The sequence below is a fragment of the Chroicocephalus ridibundus genome, chromosome 18, assembly GCF_963924245.1.
Source record: "Chroicocephalus ridibundus chromosome 18, bChrRid1.1, whole genome shotgun sequence".
Taxonomy (NCBI): domain Eukaryota; kingdom Metazoa; phylum Chordata; class Aves; order Charadriiformes; family Laridae; genus Chroicocephalus; species Chroicocephalus ridibundus.
Window position 1 is genome coordinate 6,837,806 of NC_086301.1, and position 17,388 is coordinate 6,855,193.

The following is a 17,388-nucleotide window of genomic DNA, read 5'->3' on the forward strand; positions in this document are numbered from 1 at the left end:
ATTCGTGTGCGGAATTGAAGTACAAATCAAAACTGCAGCAGCGTTTTCCTGTGAGTTTTTCATTTCCTTGGAGTCTTCCTTCCTCTTTGCTCTCCCTCCCTTGTTTCAAGTGATTCTTCCCCCTTCTTTTTTTTCCTTCCCGTTTTTTGGCAGAAATAGAAAGGGACGAGCACTGTGGGCTGATCTGTGGAAATGCTGCTATATACAGGATTCATCTGGTCTCCTATGAAAATCGCACCATAAAAGCTGTGATTTTGCCAGAAAGTGCGAGCTGGGGAGAAGAGCTCCCTCGAGCCCGTGTGCTGGGAACAGATACTGGCAGAATCTCTGAAGTACAGATCCTGTGTTCTTTGGGCAAGCGTGCATGGGTATATGTCGGCATCCCAACGGCAGCAATGGGAGAAGAGTCATCTCTCTTCACCCCTGTTGGGGGAGCAGATGCAGCAAAAGTTGAATTTTGCTTTAGGAAGCCGGGCAGCGTTGAGCCGTGTGTCGTGTTTGGCATTCTCCGCGCTGGTTTGGGAGAAGGAACCAGGCAGGTCTCTCTCTCTGGGGCTGCTGCTCCAGTGCTCTGGAATTTTTCTTCGACCCAGGCTCTTCCCTCCCCATACCGGGGGCACAGTAGCCCCATGGCTCTCCCCACAGCCAGCCGGTGAGGCACAGCATTTCCAGCGCGATTTGTACAGCCGAAGCTGTGAACTCTCTTCTAAATGTCCCGTTTTGCAAGAGGGCACGTTTTTGATGCGTTGTCCTCTGGACCCTGAGGATGGCTGAAGTTGCTCCATAATTTATCATTTTAGGAAGCTGCAAGAGGGTTGCAGGTACGTATGGATGCAGATGGCAATGAAGAACAGTTTTGGGAGTCCTCTACCAAACGGGGACAAGTAATGTATTTACACAGAGCTGAAGAAAAGTTTTCAAAGTTAAAGAGCGTCAAATATGTTTTCTGCACGCTGCAATGAGCCTCTGCCTCTGAGAACATATTTTTATATGTAACTTGCTTTTGAATTTAGCCTTCAGTGGCAGATCTGAAATACTTTTCCTGTACACCTAAATAAAATCTATAAATCTTGGCTAGCTCATAAATAAGAGACGAGTAAGAATTTTAAGTATTTCAAATAAGTTCCTAAGGATACATAGCATTAGGAAGTAAATGTATTTTCTTCTTCCTTCTTAATCCTTTAATCCTTTAACAGTGCAGATGTCCTCTGACAGTAGCAGTATGAACCAAGCGTCCGTCTTGCCTTTAAGCCCCCATGGTTGTTCCTTACCCGCAGACTCCGGGTAAGGATGCAGTAGTTGATGCAGTATTTGCAATCTGAACAAATAGATATTTTTGGAGCACTTCCTGGGTGCTGTGGAAACACGTCTCGATGGTTATCAGGTATTTGTGAGTAAATTGGCTGATGTTTTCTTCAAGAGGCCTGGATTTGGAAGTGTGGAGTTTTCCCTGTGGAAGAGGAAGAATGGGGAGAAGGATACAGTTTGGTTCTGCTGTTTCATTTATATATTTTTTTTTTCTTTTTTTCACTGAAGGAAAAAGAGAGTTTTCTACTCTGTTACCAGACCTTTTTGTCTAAACCCTCCCAGCCCCCAAGAAGGGGGTTGTCATTTCCAAAACAAATGGCATGTGTGCAAAGTACGTAGTTTTGGGGGTTCAGTAATTGCACGTGAGCATCACCTGGTACCCTGTGTGATCATTCGCACAAGTGCAAACTGAGTGAAAAAGGTGATTGCTGACCTTTTGGGCTGCTTTGTACAATTTTGGGCACAGCACAGGTGCAGGGCGTCAGAGAACGAGGTCTCTGTCCCCATCCTCAGCCAGGTGCGCACTCACATTTTTCCTGGCATAGCTCAGTCTGCTGTAAGCAGGAAAAAGATGGTACCCAGAGCTGACACATCGGCCAAAAATCCCCCAAAATCCCAACAAAACCACCCTAACCGCCCAGTGGGGGTGGCAGAAGGGCCCTTTTGTCAGCTTAGGATATGTCAGGGGAGTAGCAGAACTTGTCGCTCTCCCAGTTGAGAATCATCTTCCGTCAGCGTATCCCGCATCTCCACTGGGAGGCACTCCTGGTGTAATTACAGCTCTGGAAATCAGCCTCCGGCCTCCTGAAGGCACCGGGAAGTGCCTGAAACACAGGTAGAAAGAAGGAAGAGACGGATTAATTTCTGCATTCCCTCTAGCGCAGTTTCTCCCTCCAGGGTGGTCACTCGCAGCCTCGGAGCCTTGCTGAAGAACCTCAACCCATAGACAGTAGCTTCAGGCATCCCGCACTTCGACAGGTAATTTTGTGGCAAGTCTTGGCCATGTTTCTTGGGGAATTTTAATCAGGAAAGAAAGCGAACAAGCGTGGTGTATGGATTGGTATGCATCAGTTCGGAATTAATTATGTAGATCTGTGTATTGTGTAAGTAAGAAAGAGATATATTAGTGTTTCTGTTACGGAAACATTCACGGCGTTTGGGGCTGGCATGCTTAACCTTTTCTGAGAGGTTGAATCCGCCGAAGTAGGGTGATTTCTTGGGAAATAAAGCGGTAAACCTTGGCTGTGTGCAGGGGAGTTGGAGGCACCAATGTGCTATTAGTAAGGCCAGCTTTCTTTTCGCGTGTTCTCTGCTTCCTTCTCACTCTGCCTGCTCTCCACTTACACAGGTTGGGGGGGGTTGTTATTTTTAAACTAGATATTTTTTCCTTTCTCACAAGCTCTGTCAAAATGGGACTTAACTCTAACAATAGTTGACTTGAGCAAAACTCCGCAGTTACGCTAAGAGCTTTGAAATCATGGGAAGAGGTAGTTTGTGCTGCTCTGCTTTTCCTCCTCTTTTCTCCGGAATAATTCTGTAAATTAGAGTGGGAGTCAAGTTGTGGGTTAGAAGTATTTTCAGGCAGCTTTAACCTTAGGTAATAGCACATAGCTCTGATCTCTTCTTGCATTGGCATGTGGATTTATCAAGGGTCGTGACGGTGCATATCTCAAATCTCCAATTAAACCTGGTCCTGTGAGGTTCACAAAGGCTGAGCAGCTCCACCGTCACCTCTCTATGCCGAGGAGCGGTGCCTGCGCTCTGACCCCATCTGCCTGGGGCTCTGATGCCGGTAGGGATCGGTGATTTTGCTAAACTGCAAGAAAGTGTCTGTGTGAACCTAGAAATTAATGTTAAAAGTGAGTGGAGCTGGAGAATATATGCTGGGAAATCCATGAGGGTTGTTTGGCTTTCTCAGAAGGTCTGGGTTTGGGCACGGCTAAGGTGTATGTTTGAGAAGATCCTTAAGGGAACACGTGGAAATGGGTATGTTTGGCTGCTTGGCAAGATCTTGTGGCATGTTTCCACCAGAAAGACAAGCAGCCAAGGCAGGACCTTGCCCCTCTCTGTCTCTCCATCGCCCTCTGTCCTCCCTCCTTCCCTTCCCCTCTCCCTGGTAGGGGGTTCAGCCGCTGCAAACTGCAGATCGTAACGCTACTCTGGCCTTTTGGACTTGCTTCGCTAGCTCAGGAGTCAGCCCGTGTCTGTGATTAATTCAGAAGACTTTGCTGATCTGAAGTTTCATCTGCGGGATTTCATTTAAGAGCTTGTGTCAGTGCCGCGCTCGTTCTTCTTCAGCATTTAATCCCGTTGCTGCAGTGGGGAGCTGGCATCAAATCCCGTCACTTGTTCTCGTGGGAACTTGCTTTGGCTAAAGGAGAGGCGAGTGGAAGTCCTGTTACCCGCCTGGCAGTGCATTGCAGCATTCCTAGCTGTGTTTTTACCTTTGCAAATGGAATATTTGGAATATTTTTTCTTGCAAAGCTGAACAGCCATGGCAGACCATGGCTACGGCCACCAAAAGAGCGAGTCACCACGTGATTGCCCAGGTGCTCTGGGACATGAGATACCCCCTGTCAAACCTGGTTTCTGAGAGCTCTCTGAACGACAGCAAATTTATTTGAGATTATCCCATGGAGTGCTGTTCTCTTGGGGTTCCTTTTAATCTCCCACTTTTCTTTCATCTATCATCTTAGTTTCTCCCCCAAAGCCTTTTTTTTTAAAAAAGGGGATTTTGTTTATTGGGGGGGGTGTCTTTTTTTGCATTTTGGAAGTATTTGATTGCAGGATAAATCTAGCTGAGTAAGAAGCAGCATTGAAAAATACTGGCTGCCTAACTTCTAATGATGGCCTGAAGCTTCCTCCAGTGGTTAAATTTGCAAAACCAGAAAATGGAAGAAGCTACGGGGTATATTAATAACATTTTTTAGCTTGCTCTGCCTTCCCAGTGCTTCTGGCTGAAATGACTTTGGGAGGATAGGTTAAACTACAGAATGCTTTAAGGACTGGATTTGTGACAAGCGTGTATATGATTTTTTGTCTATGATTTCAAATGCTTGGGCTTGTTAGCTGTGTATAAAAGATAGACATTCATTATCCACCTCTTCTGCTCCACTGCAAGCTGCGGAACACGTAAGCAGCAGAGAATGCGGCTCTTTCACTTGCTTAAAATTGTCAGGCAAAAGAAATTAGGAACAGAAAATAAGACCCACGTGTGAAGGTTATTTTATTCTTTTCCATCAGGAGATGGAGAAGAAGCAAGAGGCCGTCCCAGAGTGGACAGGGCAGTGGAGGGCAAAGCTCCCCTGGCCGGGGCAGAGCCCGCGAGCCCCAGGAGGAGCTCCGGAGGGGTTGTGTCCATGTGGAGATGGGAACGAGCTCCTTAGCCGTGATGCAGTGCCGTGCCGACCGCGGACTTGCTGTTTCCAGGAGCAGAAGCACCACATCGCTGGTTGCTCGGGTTTCATTCCTATGAGAAAGGGGTTTGGTAACAAGCATTAGGTATTTTTCTTTACAGGAAACAGAGTGCAGGTGAGGCAAAGGTGTCCCATTGGGCACCACGTAGTACAATACCTCCTCGAGCCCTGTTGATCCTCACAGCAATAATTTTCCAAGGTAATACCCAAATCTGCAGTTGCGGGAGCTCTCTATTGCTGGCGACGCTGCGGTTATATTCCTGCTCTGATTAGCAAAAATAGGATTGTGCCATCTCCGGCCCGGGTGTGAATCTGTGCCCCAGCAAACCATGCAAGCTGGAACGGTTTGTCACAACGGGGTTAATCGGCCTCGTAGGATTCTGCCTGCCTGAGCCTGGCCTGCATTAAAAAGCAAAATGTAGGGACCACGTAACACACCCTGGCAGTTTTGGGTAGCTGATAGCGTCACTGCTCTGCAGTCCCATATACTGCTTTGCTGTTTTGAATTGTTGTATGTGCATTTTGTGTGTAAATTTTGAACAGCATTGGTTCTGTTGTATTCGTTCCCCATTTGTTTTGGGATTTTACCAACTTTTATCAATGGGTTCAATAGGAAGAACGTTCCTGGAACGGTGATTTGGTACCAGGATGAAGGTTTTGTATTCAGAATTGTATGTAAAACCGGATTTAGGAGTCATGCTTGGCTGCTAAGGAAAAAAGTAATGTGATAGTATGATTGTTGTCCAAGCAAAACAGTTCCAGTAATAAATACCAAGTGTAATAAGAAGCTGGGGAACAGGCATTCTTTGGAGATATGAGTCAGCAAACAATTTTGAAAATAACACATTTGCTTGAGGAGAAACTGTGAACACCAAAAGAACTGAGTTTTACCCTCCTGATGATCAAGACGTCTGCGTAAATAGAAGCAGATTCCTCTTTAATCCTTCTGACCCTGAGGTTGGCCGTCTTACCTAGCGAGCCCACATTTTAGAGTGTGTGACAGCAATTACCGAGATGGATAACCTGCATCGCAGCCTCGTCTGACCCCAGGAGCTGGGCGCCGGCGTGGTCAGACAGACCGGCAGCAGCAGTTATTCCTCCAGCGTGCCGTAAAGGCAGGTAATGCCACCGGCTTCACTGCCACCAGGAAAAGGCTGGTGGCTGAAGTGTCCCCGACCCCCTTGACCCTTATGTCCCCGCTGCCGCGAGCAGGGATGCCGTGGCTGGTGGGAAAGTGGAGTTTCGGTGTGTTGTGCTCGCTGCTCGGAGTGTGGTGCATTGAAACAGCCTGTTTTTCGGAGCTGGGCTGTTAACTAGGTCACTGTAAAACGATCCGTGTCATTTTGCTTTGTTTTTAAGTAGCGGAACTCCCGGAGAATTTTTAATTGAGTTTTGTTTTCGATGATCTGATCAATGCGGCCACAAACTGTGCTGGTTAACAGCCACTCAGAGTGGGAGGGGACATAATTTCTTTAGCACTGTAATTAGATTAACCAAACAGACACGCTGGGTGCAAAGTGTCTCTGCTGTCCCCGGAGCTCGGGGGCAGATGGGGCTCACGTGTGCGTGGCCCAGCCCGTGTCCGGTCTGCAGGTCCGGACGTGCTTCCGTGGAAGCATTCAAGAATGCTCAGCATCTCTCCCTTCCTTGTGGACACACTGAGGCAGCCTTTTCGTTTGGGCTTGAGGATTTGCAGTGAGAGACCTGCACTGAAACGATGGCGCAGACGTGCCCCCAGCCTCTGCAGACTTCATGAAATGGGGCTTTGGCCCTTACTGCGGTGTTTCTCTGCAGTTTTGGAGGCACAAAGGTGCGGTTTAGCTTGGTGCAAAGATAAGCCGTGGATAAATTTGAGCGTAGTTCAGTGTGCTGGTGTGTTTTCCTGGAGGCAGAAAGGGTGGCAAGCCCGGGTCCATCCTGATAAAAGGCTTATGAGAGGTCAGGGACTCTTTATCAGGGAGGGGAGCCATAGGACGAGGGGGAACGGTTTTAAACTGAAAGAGGGGAGATTTAGATTGGATATCAGGAAGAAATTCTTTACTCTGAGGGTGATGAGACACTGGAACAGAGAAGCTGTGGCTGCCCCATCCCTGGAGGGGTTCAAGGCCAGGTTGGACGGGGCTTGGAGCAACCTGGGCTGGTGGGAGGTGTCCCTGCCCAGGGCAGGGGGTGGAACGAGATGGGCTTTAAGGTCCCTTCCAAACCAAACCATTCCGTGTTTCTATGAGGTTATGGGTCTGATATTCCCCGGACGGAGCTGAGTTTTGCTTTCGCTGCCTTTCTGATCCTCTGCCCTTTGTCCACCGAGGGCCGTTGCCCGGGGCGGGAGGGGGGTGGCCCGGGGAGGGCAGGGGAGGCAGAGCAACCCCCCGGCCAGCTCGCCCCGGGGGCGGCAGAGGCACCCCCTGGCTGCCGGCTCCAGAGCATCCGAGGCGGGGGCGGGGGACGCGGCCACCAGCGGGACCCGGGCTGGAAGGAGGCACCTGCGGGAGGTGGAGCCGGTCCCGGCGGGGAGGGGCCAGGCGGGAGGCGGCAGCACCCCCCGCACCTCCCGCATCGCTGCTCCCCTCCGCCGGCGGGCAGAGCCCAGCCAGGCACCGGCACCGAGCGTCTGCCGGAGACCAGCAGGTAGGAGAGGGCTCTTCTGGGGTCTTTTCTCACCCCCCCGTCGCATTAGCGTCTTTCTTATGTAAGGCTCGCGGAGTGTTTTTAGGTTCCTGCGCCCACTTGTTGCTTAGTAACTTGGCAGCTATTTCATGTGCGGTTTGGGGGGGATTAATGTCTTTGAACGAAGGTTTTTCTCCGGTGGGAGAGTGGTGGCTCGGCTCAGGCTGGGGCACGGTGGCCGGGCGGTGCGGGAAGGTGGCCTGGAGCTGAGCTGATCTCACAGCCGTGCAATGCAATCGGGGCTCTCAAATGCCTTCTGCTGAGGAGGGGAAGCCTGGGATGACGGTTTTAGCCGGATCGTGGTTTTAGCCAGATGAAAAAGTACCTGTTACCCGGTAATTTCTAGTTTCCCCTCTGATCTGGCACCCCGTCTGCTGGATAGAGCCCCGGCTGTTCCTGCTGGGAGAGAAGATCCTCAGGGATCCGTGCCCTCGGGCAGGTTGCCTGGCTTGATGGTTGCCTTCCCTTGCCAACCGAAGACTGATTAACACCGCATTCTTCCCCCTCCCCCAGCCTTGCTAATTGTTTTACTTCTGTTTCCCTTTTGCTAATCTCTGGCTTCAGGTTTCTATTGCGCCTTTCTATTCGCCAGGTCCATGGTTGTAAACTGGTTTATTACTCTGGGGTCATGGGTGTGGAGCAAGCTGGAGCTGTTAAAGGGAGCCTCTTTCATGTCTAGGCTGATTTGTGTCAGGATTCCCATCCAGGTCCGGAGCCAGAAGGAATTCCAGCTTGCAGGCCCCCTCCGGCGCAGTCAAGTATTCCCGCAGGGTCCTTGGGGTCTCGGAGATGGGATCGGTGCTTCCTCCTCAGATTTATACCCAGCTCCCAAAGAGGCAGCTGACAGATGGGAATGTCTACAATTTGAATTTCAATAGATTTTTGCATATCACTTTATCTTTTTTTGTTTTCCCTTCCTCCCCCGACTGGCACATTCCTAAGCATTAAAATTATCGATGCTGTTGTGCAGGAGAAGGGGGCTTCCCATTTAAAAATGCTGGTCCTTTGTTCACTGGAGCCCCCGGGGCGGTGAATGTACACACTGGAAAATAAATTCCCAGGGAGAATAGTTACCATGATCATAGTAGACACTTTGCAAGGAGCCACGGCTCGTCTGTTCGTATTTGCTCAGAAAACCTCCTGGAAGCTATAGTCCATTTTAAGGACTGAATGCCCTGCAGGATCTTATTACTTATGACAGAGAAGACAGGAGGCCTTCCCTTTCCACTCTTCCCTGACCTCCTTTGTTCTGGGCACCACACAGGCATGATAAAAGAGCCTCACTTGAAATCAAAGCTCTGGACTGGTAAGATAAAGGAAAAGAATAAAGCAGGCAAAACAATGCAATATCTGCATTCCTAAGTCTCGGCAAGCAGATTTAGTTCACTGCAAATCCCCAGACGTAGTGGGCCCAATTTTCATTTTCAGTAGAGCTTTTTTACACTTCTTTAGCTGCGTCGGGATGTATGGGAGGATGTCATTTTCATCCTCTTTAAAGCTATTGTTTCCTGCCGGTGTGTATAAAGTGACTGCAATGTGAATGAGGCGCTTGTCTGTGGTCTTCAGTATTGTTTCCACTCCAGGTGAGTGGAAATTTTGCTTCCAAAGGCAAAATCGTCTCAGGGCTTAAGCAGGTGTTAATAGCTGAAGTATAAATAATTTAGAAAGTCCACGTTGTAAATAGGAAAAGAAGCAGAACGATATCAATCTTGGAAGAGCAGGTCACCGTAATCTGGAAGCAGCTGCTCTGGGCTGTGAACAGCTGCCCTCTGGCTAGTGAAAATAGAGATAGGCAGCGTTTGTGAAGGGACTGGGAGAGCGGCAGCAACGTTACTGGTCACACTGGGAGTACCGCATGCTTCAGAAGAGTCTGTACGCTGGGGATTGAAGTAGCGGCTGTGCCGTGTGGTTTAAGGGAAGGGAGGTAGTGTGCTCTGACCCGAGTCCCCTCCTTATTCCCAATGGATTGCTCATGTCTCTGATGGAATAAAGAGGTTCCTCCCAGTGTCTTCCCAAGGCCTTGCGTAAGAGCAAACACCCTCTTGCTCCAGGACTGGGCTCCATCTGCCAAACTCCTCATTATTCAGCTTCTGTTGTTTGTTGATTCATGGCAGATCTTTTTTCACTGCGTGCCTCCTCCCACCACTCAGGCCGGAGCGTGCTGCCGTGCAAAACTGGGGTAACTTGACTGCCGCAGTCACTCCGGTTATCCCGGTTTAGCTGATGTTAGGATCGGGCTGCAGCGTGATTTGTGTTTGAATGACTAGCGAGAGCTCCGGGCTGCAAGTGCGTGTCCAAAGTACTTGATGTTATTCAGGGTTGGCTTGGGTTACTGTCAAGTTTTTGGAAAATCTCCTGCAGCGCTGCCGCCGGTTGTGGCAGAAGGAGAACTGGTGTGGGTGAGGCTCGAGCAGCCTCTTCTGCTGCAGCTCCATTTGGTTGGAAGCCTCCTGGTCAAGGAAGGATGCTGCCTGCAAATATATGCTTGAATAAGGGAGGGCAAAGGCGGTTTGCCTTCAAATAAGTAGGAGTTTGAGAACTGTCAATTCTTGACTTCTCTGAAGCCGTGGCTGCTGTAGACAGGACAATAAATATTTGGTTTAGATTGTATTAAAGGGAGGTTGAGGTCAGCCATTAAGAAACTCCATCTGTAAGGACAGCTAGCAACTGAAGTAATTACCAACAGAGGATGTGTGGCACTTTCATCACTGGAGACTGTCGAGCTGGAGAATGTTCTGGCAGAGTTGGCTGAGGTACGGTTGAACCTGCTCTGGTGTCACCTAATGGCTTAGGTGGCATCTTGGCTCTTGATTGCTCTCCCCTCTCTTCCTTATTTGCAAGTATCTGGAGAGCATCTAACACAATTACCTGGTTGACGTTGATGCTTACTTGGTTGTTGATGTTCTAAAAGAGGGTTTCTTCTCAAACTATGTCAATTGTGTAAGTATTAGAGGTACAGTAGCACGAATTTAGTGTTACACAAAGGCTTCAGTGCATGTTGATGTTGATGAGCAGCCTGGTCTGGTGGGAGGTATCCCTGCCCATGGCAGGGGGTTGGGACGAGATGGTCTTTAAGGTCCCTTCCAACCCGAACCATTCTATGATGTCAAGATCTCACGTGTCTATAGGTGTAGTGCGTGCAAGGGCATGCAAAGTGGAATGATCGTGATATCCCAAAGTGAACGTGGGAGAAAGACCACCACTGGCTCCCTGACGGACAGATCCGATGTTTAGTTGTGCTAGTGAAACAGTTACCTGAGTCAGAACGTTATTTTTCAAGAAGATCATTAATCTCCAAGGTAAGCGAGATAAGCAAAAGGACTGCATTGAACTCTGCTAGAACACCCAGAGGTTGAGCAAAATGTAATATGAATGAAAAAGATATTCTGGGTGGTTCTTTTGGTATTTTTCTCCTAGCTCTACATTTCCCAGTTTGCCCCCCGTGTCTCCCAGTCCCGCTTTGTGACCTCTTTGTGTTACCTGACGCTGCCTTGCGTGCTAAATGCCCTCACGTCGATCGTTTTGTTTTCAGCTCCCACTTGTTTTCCAGCCTTGGCCTCTGATAACTTGTTTTCTTTGAGCTCCAGCCCCGTCCCTTACTATTTCCTCACCTCCAGTTGCAAACCCTCCTGGTCCCTAACCAAAGCCCATCCCTGCTGCGTTGTCACTAACACTGTCTTAGTCAGCGCTGCTTTCTTTTTTCCAGATACAATTCAAACATGTTAATAGAATTAATAGACTGACTTTGTCAGCCCGTGTACCTTTGAAACCTCTCTCCTTTAACTGATTCCTATCTCCTAACCAAATAGTGCTTCCCTCGGGGCAGGTACGCTGTGCTTCAGGGAATTAATTCAGAGATGTCCTGTGCTGGTTTGTTCAGGAGGTCAGGTCATATTATCTTAACGCTCCATTATGGCCTTAGAGTCTCTGACAAGTCTCTCGGGCATCTTTTTGGAAGGTATCACAGATTTCTTGGTACCAAACTTTGCTATCTATGGGGAGGTGACATACTTCTGCATCTAGCTAACCGTGTGGTTATTGTTCTTATCCAATTACAAATAACAAATTTGGTGAGGATGAGCGTGGAAACAGTTTTTGCCGTTGTAAATGGGTCACGGTCCTCATACACGTTTTCTCATAGCCGTAAAGAACCTTCTCCAGACGGTTCAAATTGTAGATAATCCTTGTGCATCTCCTCACAGTTGTGTGTTTTCAGTCAAATCGATAATGTTGAAAGCAATCAATGCTGCTGGTCAGATATGCTGTCAGCTTCTGAATTCGCAGCTCGCTCTCTCTGGATGAGGGCTAATTAGACCCAAATGCAGCGAAGGTTGTGTAATCTGGGCACGAAGGCGCACCGAGTGGGATGCCAAGCCCATCTCTGATGTTCCCTCCGCGCACCAAAATAAGCCGGTACCCTGACGCGAGCCACCGGCTGAGGCTGGCAACACCAAGAAGAGTTGCAGGGTTTTTGAGACTGTTTCTTGCGGGCACTGCCCAAAGGATGGTTCCAGAAGCCCGGGCAGATACAAGAATAAGTGCAGCTTCCTTATTACTGGACTTTGTAAATAAGAACAGCAACAGCACTTATCTGTGGCGATGACCTACTTTACTCTCCATGTGCATGGTGCTCTCGTGATCGCTGGAAATATGTGTTTATTCTTGGCTGGTTCTTGTCATCGTAGTTAATTTTAATGGTTTTTATCTAATGACACTGAAATTAATCACCTTTAACATATTTCATGACTCCTCACAAATACAGAGGCCAGCCTTAACTGATGTCAGCCTGGCACAAGATAAATGCTGCAGCATCAAAAAGCACGCAGCATTTTTAGTTTATTTTTCTTTTCTTTATAGAGCAAATCAGTAAGCACACGTTTATGAAGGTTATTGGAGATAGAAGGATATTTTTGAACTCTCACATCTATGGAATTTTACAATCTCTTTCTGAAAACTTTTATGGCCATGGAGGGAGCCCAGTGTAGAGATTAGTGCAATTATTGGTGCGGTGTTGGTTGGTCCTTCTTCAAAACCAGCATCCTGTTCAAGGACTAAAGGACGCTGCTTGATGGTGCGTGGTTCCAGATTCTGGTTGGGTTTTTTAGGGCTGTATAAATTAGCTTCCAAAATAGAATCTGCTGTGGCAGGAGGAAAGGAATAAAATGTCTTGTTGCTAAGGAACATGACAGAGAACTGGGAGATGTGACTCAGTTCTTGGCTTTGTATAATTTCTCTTCGGCATGATGTGGGTCCACAGAGCATGTCTTTCTAAGATGGATATTAAAAATATTTACTGAGGTTTTAAGCAGGGGCTGAGGTAACTGACGCTGTGTGGGGAACCAGCTGAACTCGGTTGCCGCACAGTTAAACGTATCCCTGAGGGGCTGCAGAATCAGGAGCACGGGAAAGATGTGGCAAAACCAAACCCCGCTTCTCATCCCCCGATTCCTGGTGCTGCTCGTTCTTCAAAAGAGTCTGGTGCTGCTCTTTTTCTCCCCACAGTGGAGTTTTAATTTCAGAGGAGAATGGGTCTTCAGGGGCTAATAGACTGGAAAAATTTGAGCTCGACTTGCTGTAAATCTCTCTTCAGAGAGGGTGGATTTCACTTTTGTTTTGTAATACCTACCTGTGCTTTTTTTACGGCATTCCCACACCTTTTTCCAGCTTTGATTTTGTGACTGGGTATTGCAGTTTGTTTATATATTTTAAACTATGCGGCCACACGTGTTCCTGCTTTTGACCTTAGCAGCAGCTCTCCTGGCGGCAGGGGACGGCTGGGCTCTGCAGTCTCCAGAATCACTGCTTGTGGGGCGGGCTGTGGGGCAGCGTACACCCCCACATCTTCTCTTAGAGTCGAAGGTTACTGACCCTGTGTCAGAAAACGTGCTGCTGTCAAAGATTGGGCCTGAGTTCCACCCCAAACTATTCGTGCTTGCAACAGGAGATCAGGCAGATGGTCTTTATTTGCTTGTTGGAGGGTGGTTTTCCCTTGGCAAAGCCCGGTAAGGTTGCAGGGGGACGGGCAGTGGGTTTGGGAAAATGTCCCGTAGGCAGCTGCCAGTATCCCATTCAAAATACATCGCTGGGTCACCATGCACCCTGATGTCTGCTGAGCGCGCACTTACCTTTTTTGCCTGCATAAATATGCAAGACTTGAAATCTGTTGGCTTTTCTCTTCTGTTTTCCCCCGGTCTGTGGAAGGAGGCAGGGTGTGCGAGAGGGGAGATGCTGTCCAGGGCTGCGGGCTTGGGACTGGATTGTATTTTGTTCTCAGAGCCTTTGCATCATGGGGATTTTCTTACTGAAAGGGGAAAGAAAATGCACGCGCAACATGAATTTAGGGACACAGTAAGGCTGCATTTATTAAAAGGCTCCTCCTGTTTGTTCCCCACGTTTCAAAGCCAAGGAGTCAGGAGCCAGTGCTCTTTTCCATCCTGCCTTTCCTTTTGCTGCCAACACTTTTGGCAATTGTAATTGCAGATTACATTTTAAAAGGGGTCTCAGGAAGAGTTTTATGTCGCAGACATGACACTTCTGAAGTGTGGGCTGAGACATGTGGTACCGTGGACTGTGTTCTAATATTACGGGTGTAAATCCAGAGTATAGACTCATAGAACCATAGACTGGTTTAGGTTGGAAGGGACCTTAAAGCCCACCCAGTGCCACCCCCTGCCCTGGGCAGGGACACCTCCCACCAGCCCAGGTTGCTCCAAGCCCCGTCCAACCTGGCCTTGAACCCCTCCAGGGATGGGGCAGCCACAGCTTCTCTGGGCAACCTGGGCCAGGGGCTCACCGCCCTCAGAGTGAAAAATTTCTTCTTGATATCTCCTCCAAATCTTCCAGTGTAAAACCCTTCCCCCTCGTCCCATGGCTCCCCTCCCTGCTCCAGAGTCCCTCCCCAGCTTTCCTGGAGCCCCTTTAGGGCCTGGAAGGGGCTGGAAGTTCTCCCCGGAGCCTTCTCTTCTCCAGGCTGAACCCCCCCAGCTCTCTCAGCCTGTCCTCCCAGCAGAGGGGCTCCAGCCCTCCCAGCATCTCCGGGGCCTCCTCTGGCCCCGCTCCAACAGCTCCGTGTCCTTCTGCTGTTGGTGCCCCAGTGCTGGAGGCAGCGCTGCGGGGGGGTCTCACAGAGTGGAGCAGAGGGGCAGAATCCCCCCCCTCGCCCTGCTGCCCACGCTGCTGGGGATGCAGCTCAGGGTGCGGGGGGCTTTCTGGGCTGCCAGCGCACATTGCCGGCTCGTGTTGAGCTTCTCATCCACCACCACCCCCAAGTCCTCTCTCCCCGAAGAGCTCTCCACCCATTCTCCACCCAGCCTGGACTTGTGCTTGGGCAGAAATCGCACCCCTGTTAGAGCTGTACAGGCACAGGAGGGATCAGGAATTGTCACTTTTACAGCTTAGTTGTGCCCCAGCGAGTTCAGCCCCTTTGCCAGCGGGCTGAGGGTAGAGTTTTGCAGCGTGTTGGCTTTGGCAAGGAGCTGGGCGTAAGAAGGTCTGGTTTCCTGCGCTTTGCTCCGCCGCCCCCTCACTTGGGCTGCCACAACTGCTCACGCTCCTCCGCTCTAAGAGCATCACCTTCAGCAGATTACTTTTAATCCGGGTGGCTGCAGTGATTTAGCTCGCAGTGCAGCCCCGCAGAAAGGTGTAGGAGCGCGGCAGGAGTGCTACGGTGACCCGGGAAGATGCAGGAGACCTCGACATATCCCTAGAGATCCCCATGAGCTTTCAGTGAGTTCCAAAATTAACCCAGGATAAGCATATTGTGCTGAAAACCAGCCATGAAACGACTGGGAATCAGCTGCTGGCTGACATTTCTCCAGCGAACAAGCCGCATAAAGTCTATCCTGACGTGCCGTTTCAGTCTGCGCCATCGGGGTGAACAAGCCCTGCTTTTAATGAAGTAATTGTTATTTAATAGTTTTTATCAATGTCAGGGGAATTTCGGGCCTCGCTTATACTACAAAAGCTTGGTGGAATAGCAACGCCGGCGTGGTTTGATTGATAAATGTTCCTCGGGGAGGTACAGTGTATGGCAGCTTCCCAAAACCACAATCAACTACCTGGCACAAGGATTCCTTTTTCCTCCCTCCCTTCCCACCGTGTAAAGGCTTTGGCCAGCGCGGTTATGGCAGCTACGGGTGTGATATTTTTTCGCACTCCTAATTGACACATTCGTGCCAACAAAACTTCACGAGTAGTCCAGCCTCAGCTGGGGCTTTTTTGTTTGGGTTTTGATTGGGTTTTGGTTTTTTTTTTTCCAGCCAGTCTCACCGTGCGAGATGGAGAATTTGTCTCTGCTGGTTCAGGCCAGGATATTTAGCCAAATCTGCCTTTCTGAGGAGAATTAGTCCCTGCCCCTTTGAGGAAAGGCTCAATTTCTTGCTAAACTATTTGTTTTATAGTGGTTAAATCCGCCTTTCAGTTGGTAATTCAGCATCTCTGCCTGTAGCAACCCTGTAAAATTGTCTGGTAGTAATGCTACTTTGTCATTTGGAGTTACTCCTATGTCACTTGTCACCCTGAACACCTCACACGGCGGCACAGACAGTGAATGGTTCAGATTCATCACATCCCCGCTCTATTAGTGGGACGCTAAAGGTAGAAAAGGACTAATTAGTCTATTCGCATCTGCTTATTCTGTAACGATTTTAGATTTGTTTCTGGTCTAACCCCTGTGCCTTGATTCCGTAATTTCCTCGCAGTCGCTAATTCTGGGTTATTTTGAGATCGGCAAATGGGTGTAGGGGCGTAGGACCGCTGTTTGCGCTGCAGCAGGAGAGCATCGCCTGCTGGTGCTGGCTGTCACCACTGGGACAGCAAAGGCTTGGGACCAGGGTTTCGGAGCAGAAAACATTTATTCTTGGTAGTAACCTTGGCATCGGTGCTTATCCAGAAACTGGGACTGCCGCGCTAGCTTCATCTAACCCAAAATGCATCAGGAATTAAACCTCCCTTAGGATGCGTTGCTGGTTTGAGGGTCAAACGATGCCAGAGGGCTTGGAAGCAGGATAGAAAGCGTTTCACCTTCTATTGCTGCTGGCAGAAAGGCAGCCCCCCGACAGCCCCCGCAGCTTATAAGGAGAGCTTATCCTTATCAGACACCAGCTTGCTTTTCTCTTCCTTTTCATAACCTGTCGGCAAAGAGACAACTGCTTGGATTTTCTTGCCGTTCTCTCTTCTTCCCCACCCGGCAGAAGCCCCACTCCGATCAGTGAATCATTCTTGTGTGGGTCTAAAACTCTGAGGTGGGTTTAGCCTGAGGAGCTCTCGCACAGAGTCGGCAGCGGCTGAGAGAAGAGCGGTGCGGGAAGTGGAGTTTAACCAAGGAACCATGCGAATCTTCCCGCTCGAGAAGTGAATTTGTGGTTACTGGACCTGCTGGGGCATTGCCCTGACAGCGTCCCGGGCTGCTGCGCTGGGACTGCGGGAGGGTGTTTGCAGGACTCCGCTTAATGAGGCAGAAAACAAGACAATTATTTTAACCTGGACCGAGTGGCTTAAAGGCAGAGTGGATTTATTGTGCTTTAAAAACTCAGGTCTCCTTTCCAGTTAGCGATGTAAACAAGCAAAGTACACCCTTGGATCATGGAAGTGTATCCGTTGCACCTTTTTCTGGTTTATTGCCCCAGGTGACACCCAAAAGTCACTTGCTGACCTGGTCACCTGCGTTAGTAGAATTCCTGCATTAAGTCAGGCAAGATGCTTCCCGAAGAACTGTATACGGAGTCGGTGAAATGATTCAAATGAATACTTACGTACCAATAATTGCTTTATTTGTCTGTTCATTTGACTGTTGCAGCAGTGTCCGTCTCGGGTCTGTCGCCTCCAGTAGCACTATGGCGGGAGCCCTTTGCAATTCCACGCAAGTCGGGATCAGACTCTGCCTCCATTTATTCTTGAGGGGGGCTGAGGAGATGATAAATGAGCCGTTACTTTACTGTGATGATGGATACAACCAAAATCTATCCTAACTTTGTTTGGCATGTCAGCACAATCTGTT

The 17,388-nt window shown here is 49.2% G+C and overlaps 1 protein-coding gene across 7 annotated transcripts in view; it reads left to right on the plus strand.

Moving 5' to 3' along the window:
• ARHGAP32 (Rho GTPase activating protein 32) overlaps window positions 1–17,388 on the plus strand; it is a 254,756-nt gene that overhangs the window by 197,374 nt on the left and 39,994 nt on the right. Inside the window, exon 1 of one of the 7 annotated variants that reach the window (XM_063355092.1) lies at window positions 7,216–7,352. The exons of the other annotated variants lie outside the window; for them this stretch is intronic. The gene's annotated coding sequence lies outside the window, so the exon portion shown is untranslated. Of the gene's footprint in view, window positions 1–7,215; window positions 7,353–17,388 lie in introns of those variants that run through there. 7 annotated transcript variants of the gene reach the window in all.